The sequence below is a fragment of the Palaemon carinicauda genome, chromosome 20, assembly GCF_036898095.1.
Source record: "Palaemon carinicauda isolate YSFRI2023 chromosome 20, ASM3689809v2, whole genome shotgun sequence".
NCBI classification, from domain to species: Eukaryota; Metazoa; Arthropoda; class Malacostraca; order Decapoda; family Palaemonidae; genus Palaemon; species Palaemon carinicauda.
In genome coordinates, this window is record NC_090744.1 from 41,092,347 (window position 1) to 41,100,812 (window position 8,466).

The 8,466-nt window shown below is 32.5% G+C and overlaps 1 non-coding gene across 1 annotated transcript; it reads left to right on the forward strand.

Moving 5' to 3' along the window:
- Positions 1–439: 439 nt before the first annotated feature.
- On the forward strand, positions 440–512 carry TRNAR-UCU (transfer RNA arginine (anticodon UCU)). The gene has a single exon. It is a non-coding gene; the product is annotated as a tRNA-Arg (tRNA).
- The last annotated feature ends 7,954 nt before the right edge of the window (positions 513–8,466 follow it).

Sequence of the window (8,466 nt, forward strand, 5' to 3'; positions counted from 1 at the left end):
GAGAGAGAGAGAGAGAGAGAGAGAGATTATATATATATATATATATATATAAAAGAGAGAGAGAGAGAGAGAGAGAGAGAGAGAGAGAGAGAGAGACCGCATATGCAATCTAGGAAGGGAGGGATTTCGGATCAGTATCAAGAAGTGTACTTTTTTCCCTGAACATGATTAAGTAGGGGGTAAAATTGCATGCAATTGTATGTACTGCACAAACTTGCATGGCGCCATATGTAGTGTAAATATGTTCGGAGAACGTTGTGAAGCAACGTAGGGAATCCTCCATATGCGAAGTACCTTGCAGTGGATCTCAAAATTTATTCTATTCTCACTATCACCATCATTTACCATTAACGTACGAATATTAGTAACAAGGAACTACAAACGTTGTAGGCTTGGATTCTGCAAAACTTATTGTAGGCGGTTTGTGTCTTCCACAACTGTCCCCATGGCGCAGTGGATAGCGCGCTGGACTTCTAATCCAGAGGCCGCGGGTTCGAATCCCGCTGGGGATGCTGTTTATTATAGTGTCGCGGAACAGATACTCCAATCGTCTTTTCTTCCGAAGACTCCTGGTTTCTAATTATGGTGCCAATTGCAATATTGGTTTGCTGTAGTTTAAATGAAGGATAGGATGGGATGTAGGTCGAATTATGCGTCCGTTGGATGGCGTGATGTTTAAAGGGGGCCTCTGCAGGAGGGTGGCGAAACGTGGATGGTGGCACTTTGGCAGTGGGATAGGTGATATGGGAGGTGTGAGAGGGGAGGGAGTGAGGGGGAGGAGCCGAAAAGGTTCTCGTTTTCTGTTTCCTCACTTCGACGGTCGACTCAGGAACTTGTTTTCAAAGATCCTTTTTTTTCTAGGTTTTTCTTGTAACCGCCTGATGGACCTTATTTTCAATTTCCTGACCTTGTTTGAGTTGGATATTTTATTTCCCAATAGAATGGAAGGAAGGTAATTGCTCTTCTACAATGCTTTTCCTACTCAGACTTGAAAGTTTTCTGTATTGAAGATATCATGTTATTATATCTACAGTTATATGGGCTTTGTTTTTTTTTTTTTTTTTTTTTTTACGCTTTATATGTATTCTGCCGATTATGTGTGGGCAAGTGAGTATAGAAGAACCAAAACGAAATATTAATTTCAAATACGAAGACGGGAAAAGTGCCTATTAAGAGATAAAACAAGGATGAGTAACCTATGACAAAATTGAACCGTTCATATAAAAGAAATTGGAATGATATCAGCACTTCCGTTTTTGCATTCCCGTTTTTATCAACAATCCTCTTTTCCGTTCTTGCATTCCTCTTATGGTTTTTTTTTTAAAGCAATTAACTGATTTCTCGCGTTTTCATCAGTCTTATATATCATCAAGCCTCTATTCCATGTTTAGCATTCCCATGGCGATTTTTATTTCGCTAACAATTCTTTCCCTTTCTTGTAATCCAAATATAATCTGTATATCAACAACCCTCTATTTCCTTTGTAACTTTCCCATCATTATTCCTATAGCAGTAACCTTCTTATTCTTCCATTCCTAATATAGTTTTTATTTTAATAACCCGTTTTACATTCCCATTATGATGCTTACATCGGCAACCTTCTTGGTTTGATTTTTGGTTTCATTATTTTGCTTTTTTGGATTTCCATATTTTCTTATCAGCAACCATCTTTTCTCCTTAAATTTCCATTATGATGAGATTTATATTATCATCCATTATTCTCCCTCTCTTTGCTATTTTTCATTTTGATTCCATTATCTTCCACTGTTTTCACTTCTATTCGCATCATACCTTTATATATATATATATATATATATCCATTATCCTCCTCCTCTTTCTTATTTTTCATTTTGATTTTGATTCCATTATCTTCCACTCTTTTTCACTTCTATTCCCATCATACTTTATATATATATATATATATATGTGTGTGTATATATATATATATATATGTGTATATATATATATATATGTATATATATATATATATATATGTATATATATATATATATATATAAAGCAACTCTGTTTTACCTTTGCATTCCCATAACGATACTTAGATCAGCTCATTTTCATGATTTTTCTATACCTATCCTTTTTCCCCCTGTAGCTATTCCTATTATCAGTCTTAAATCAGCTATGGCATGGCACCCTACTGCATTATAATGCTGATTTTTATATTGACAGCCTGTTTTCTCTTGTTTCACATCAGTATTCTTTCATCAAGAACTCTTTTCCTTGGTTTCTGAATTATGATTTTTGATTCAGTACTTGTCCCCCTTCTTCATTCCTATTTTGATTCCAAATTATGACTTCTATTAGCCTTTCTTTTTTCTGTTCTAGTTTTCCATTACTGTTACTGTTACATTGTATTTTCCTTATAGTGAATTAATTTCCTCTCTATCAATCCTGTTATGAATTTGTATATTAGCAAACCCCTTAAGCTGGAAAATATTTTAGATGAAGCGCTTGGGCTAATACCAAGAATATAGATTATACAATTCTTACAAACATTTTATTAAAAAAAAATTTGCAATTATACTGTAATTTAAAGATAAACGGTATAACGAAACGCTTAATACAATAATTTAAAAGCAAATGTATTGTGAAGATTTCCTTATCTGTGGGCATCTTCCTGGCTCGAAATCATCTTTTCTTTTTTCCTGCATAAGATAAGAATGTTGTGAGAATAAACATTTTAGATATAACATTTTAACCCTTAAAATGCAGTGTTATACCGAACATCAGGTATGGAATTTATTGCATAGGTTATATTAACTTTTTATAATTATATTGGAATATTTAAGTATACATTTAAAAAAAAAAAACATATACTGTAGAGATATTAAAGTATAAACTTAAAAAAGTAATAAACAGTAATATATGCAACCTGCTGCAAGTCAAATTTGGCTAGATAACCATCCAGTTAAGGAACGAAAATACCGCCAGACTACGGAAACCCGGATAATATACATATCCTGAAATAAGTGCTTTAGCATAAATTGTCAATGTGATGAGTAAAAAAAAAAAAGTAAAATTCATAATTAATGAAATAAACAATGTAGATTTTATATGGTATTTATTAGTACGTAAATGATGATCAGTGAACAATGTCCTCCAGAGAGAGAGAGAGAGAGAGAGAGAGAGAGAGAGAGAGAGAGAGAGAGAGTGAGTGTGTGTTTAGCGGCAAAGCACTGAAAAAAAGAACGAGAATTTCTTTGAGCCAAAATTAAAAAAAAAATATTATTTAATAATATAATATTATAGCAGGAGGAAGGATTGTTTATGATGAGGTAAGGGTTTAGAGATCGATTGCAGTCACCATGAACATAACTGCCCTAAATATGCTTGGTACTTATCGTAACCGTGTCAATCCAATCAGGATGGCTGTGATGATGACCAATACAGAATGGTCTGGTTGTATCCATACCGCGTAGGATCCATATGAGAATCTTGACAAGGCATATAAAGCATAGTTTCGCAATATAATTGAAGCGTTCACAATACTAAGGGTCTCCAGAGTTCAGTGCTATTTTTTTTTTAATTGCTTCAATGTATTCTAAATACATTCTTCTTTTCACATTAAAAATTGTACTTGGATATATACATAGACTCCAAAACTTGAAAAGTTGTTCGTAAGTCGCCGAGGTATGAGTGTTTGAAAAGTGCTCAATTTCAAACGGGTTCTTCTAGTTATTTTGATTGCTCTCGCTCTGCTCCTGGAAACCCTTAGCATTGTGAACGTCTCAGTTATAAAACCAAGATGATGTTCCTCTTGTTTTAGAATGCTGGAGAAATTCAATGGGTGGTTCGGAAACTAGCAAAGTCTTGTTCCTAATCTACTCTCCTCCTCCGTTAAAAGGACAAAAATAGGAGGAATTAAATCGCTATCAACATTCTGAAGCAGCATGAAGGACACTTAACGAGTACCAATCATTTAATAAAAAAAGCCATCCCTAAATAGGTCCATCCGGCCTCCATAAGGAATAAAGTAAATTTAAATAAATTTGATTCAGTAACCGAATTTTTTTCACGTGAATTTCCATTATGAATCCTGAATTAGCAACTCTCTTTATTTACCTTTTTCATTCCAATTATGATTTTTGCATTAATAACCCCAGTTTATCTCCTCTAATCTCGAAAAGAATCTTGAATCACAAACCTTCATTTCTTTTTTTACTCCCTTCCATTAGACTAGAGATTCTTATATCTCCCTCCCACTTACGATCATATGATATTCAATTCAATAACTGCTTTTTTCCTTCTTGCTATTAGATTAAGTTTTCCGAGTCCATTAACCTCCATCATCTTAAATTATTCTTCTCAGAAACCATCATTTTCACTGTTTTCCTTCTTATGAGACTTATATCAACAACCCTCCTATTCATTCACGATTCTTAACACCAATAATTTCCACTAATATCTGTAGTTTCTGCAAGGTCATTCTACCCCCCCCCCCCAAAAAAAAAAAAAAAAAAAAAAAACGGTCAATTAATCAGTTATACTTAAATTCCCTTCCATTCATTGTTCTGACATTTTGCACAAGTGGTGTCTCACCAGAATTTGATAGTATTGTAGTTTGTTTCAAATGGTAGAGATCATCAGGGCAGTTTTCGTTTCTTAACTAGAATGGGGTATATTAAAGGCACTAGAAGAGTTAGAAACCCAGTCGTTACATGGCTGAGGACTATGAAGCTATGAAGCACGAAGTAGGAGATGATGAATAGAGTATTGAATTGAAAGCTCAAGATAGAGATGAATGGCGAAATCTTAAGTCCCTTTGCGTCAATAGGCGTAGGAGAGGATGATGATGCTGACAGTTATTGTTATTGGATTTTTAGTTGTATCTTTCTTTGGAGGCACGATAGAAGGTACCCCATACATAGGCTGTGTGTGTTTGTTTTTATTTTATTTTCTCGTACTTTTTTATTTTTATTTTATTTCTACGCATTCCTACTTTTTTTTTTTTTTAAGCTGTGCGTTACCCACGTTTCCTTTTACATATTAAAGAGGATCAGATAGTCTGTATAGTCTCATGATATTGGTATAAAAGTAATTGCAAATTAGCATATTTTCTTATTGATCAGATAGTCTCAAGACTATATTTAAATAGATAATATAAGTAAAGGTGCTCTGTTTATTTGGATAATTAGGAAAATTTAGCATCCTTCCATTCGACTACATAAAAGGGCATGATGTACCCCTTTGTGATGCTGTGCCATTTTGAGTACTACGTTTAGCCATCTACACTTTCCATAGGGTCGAGTTCTCTTGCTTGAGGGTTGCAATGAAAATTATTTTCCTTTTATTTGTTTATGGTTTTTTGTCCCAATGGTTATTTCTTTATTCATGGTTTGTATCGAAAACTCTTATTAGTAGGTATTAAAGATGTATTGTATAATTCATCATGAATAGGCACTCTGTATTTATTATTTCGTATTTGTTTTCTATTCACGTTAATATTTTATCTAGTCAAATCGAATTCCAGGATTTTGTTCCACCGAAAGCTGAGCTCATTTCAATAACAGATTGCAAAGGTGTAAATTACAATCCATATAAACAAGGTTAATCTGCCTTCTCAAATAAAAAAAATAAGTGACGACATATCACCAAAAATAATAATAATTATTAAAGCTATTGTGATTGTATTTCTTCAATGACCAGCTTTTTTTTTTTTTACTCAGCCATTCATTCATACATGTTCTTTAAAAGTTTAACCAGCCTTGCAGACGCAGTCCTTCTTTTCTGAAAAAAAAGTTTTAAGTTTTGTCTTAATTATGAGGGATATCGTATATTTGATGCATCAAGTAGTGCTGTTTATATTATTTCTTGCCATGAATCTGCTTTTCTTATTATCAAGCTATTTTTTTCGCCATTTTCATTAAGCCTTATTTACTTACATGGAAGTTTCTAAATATTTGTACTCGCTGTCGTTGTAATTCATTGATGTTTTAAGCTACCTGGTCCTAGTAATTTATTTCACTTTAATTTACTCAGTCGGCCTGCTATTTTTTCCAAGGGTATTTGTGCTTTCTCCGTTAATTTATTTTCACAAATCTTGTAAATCTGATGATCTGAAAATGGAATTTTGTTTATGGGCAAAATATACTAGAGGTTGATACTTGATTACATTTTTTTTATATCAATGAATGTCTGTAAGCAGCTCTGGTCTCTCAATCATTACTGCTGAACAATATTAGGTATCACCAATGTTCAGGTTGATGACCACCAATACCTCGACCATCCTCTGGGCTATACAATTTATATAACTTACCAACTCCATCCGGAAATGTGATATATACTAATAGAAAACTTTCAAGTTATCTAACGTCGCTATCCCAGGAAACGAAACAAGCATTGTTGAAATTTTCACTTGATCCCTTGGTACGAAAACACTGCATACGATCTGCTCGAAGGGTAGAGGTTAGCGGACGTCAAGCTGGTTTCTTATCCACTATGCAAAAACAATGACCGCAGCTGCCCATGCCGAACACAGTAGCCGCTTCCCGCATAGATTGACCGCTGAACTTTCCCGCCAAGTGAGCTAACGTGGTTGAGATCCACTTTAGTAGCGACTTTCGGGTCGCAAGATTGCTGACAAAAACCACGTCAGCCTTAATCCACGAATGGTCAGTAAAAATTCCAGGTGAGGACGCTGTAGCATTTTATTTACGGAAACAACAGTAGTTGTATAGAAAACATATGAATGAGAAGGATCGATTTTTTTTTCCCTTTTTTTTTTTTTTTTAACCGAGCAAAATTTTGGGAAATAACTTTGCATATATATATATATATATATATATATATATATATATATATATATATATATATATATATATATATATATATATGTATATATTTTTTTTGTCAGCAGACTGTGAGCCAGTACAGTAAGATAGCTTAGTGGTGAACAACGTTGTCGCACTTATAGAGGGCAGGTGGTAGAAAAATCGTTTCATGTACGCAGATTCTCATTAGCAAGATGTATGCTACCATCCCCGATTATTTACTCTGTAATCGACATATGTTTAGTCCTTAATTGTACAGATATTAGTGATATACTGTATATTTTCAACAGAAAATATTCTGCAAAATTATTACACTGTCCAAAAACCAGTATCGATATTTATTATGCAAAGATACCTAAAATTTATATTGTATTAGCAGGTTTCTTTAAACTATCGAAAAGCAATGTAATGTTAAAGCATCGTTGTTAGCAAATAATGCAGCATTAATTGTCAAGTAGGTTATGAGCAGACCGTGAATCGATGTTGAATGGGAGAAATCTCAAGTGTTCGTTTGAAACCGAAAAAAAGAAAAAACTCAGTGCTAAAGATAGAGGTGTGGTTTTTTTTTTTTTTTTTTTTTTTTTTTTTTTTTTTTTTTGAATGACGCTTCGTGGAAAAGTGGGAAAAACTCACCATGAAAGAAAAAACTTATGCTAAACTTTTAAAGAAACTCAACTTATTTACGAACTATTGCTTAGAAATCTTTGGGATAGAACATTGGGAAAATCAATGAGCATTACGAAAAGGAATCAAAGTGCTTCTGAAATTGAATAAGTAGAGCTACAGTACTAAGTAAAGAAAAAAAATCCTGTAAAATAGATTATTTGTTTAACTCATGACGGAAATTACCATACCATTGTAAATAACTTGAAATGTTTCATGAAAGAGGATCTATCTATATTGATGTCATCAGATTGCAAAGATAGTTTTTTGGTGCCAGTGATACTGCCCCTTGAAAACCAAAGGATTTTGGGAGGGATATTGTTATTTTAAAGCTTGTATTTAGGGGGGGGGGGGAGGGGCAGGTCCTGATGATCCGAGGGATCTCACTCACTAATCGAAGCTTGAACCATGGCTCTACCTCGGCTAGAAGATGGCAAATATAAATGTTCATAGAGATTTTTACCGGTACAAGCATTTGTGTCATATATACATATATATTTATACATATATATATATTTATATATATGTATATATATATTTATATATACATATTTATTTATATACATATATATTTATATATGTATTTATTTATATATATATATATATATATATATATATATATATTTATATATATATATTTATATATGTATATATATATATATATATTTATGTATATATATACTATATATATATTTATATATATATATATATACTATATATATATATTATATATATATATATATATATATATGTATCTATATATATATATATGTGTATATATATATATATATATATGTATATATATATATATATATATGTATATATATATATATATATATATATATAGGTGACATGTGTAGTCTAGACATTTTGCATCATAACCCTGTGGTAATTTATATGTGCATACCTGTCCTACGCACGTTAAAAAGAAATCGGCTGTTCAGTATTTATTTGATCCTTCTTAAAATACCTGATGGGTGTATCACTGTATATGTCCATTATATTTGCGTATGAC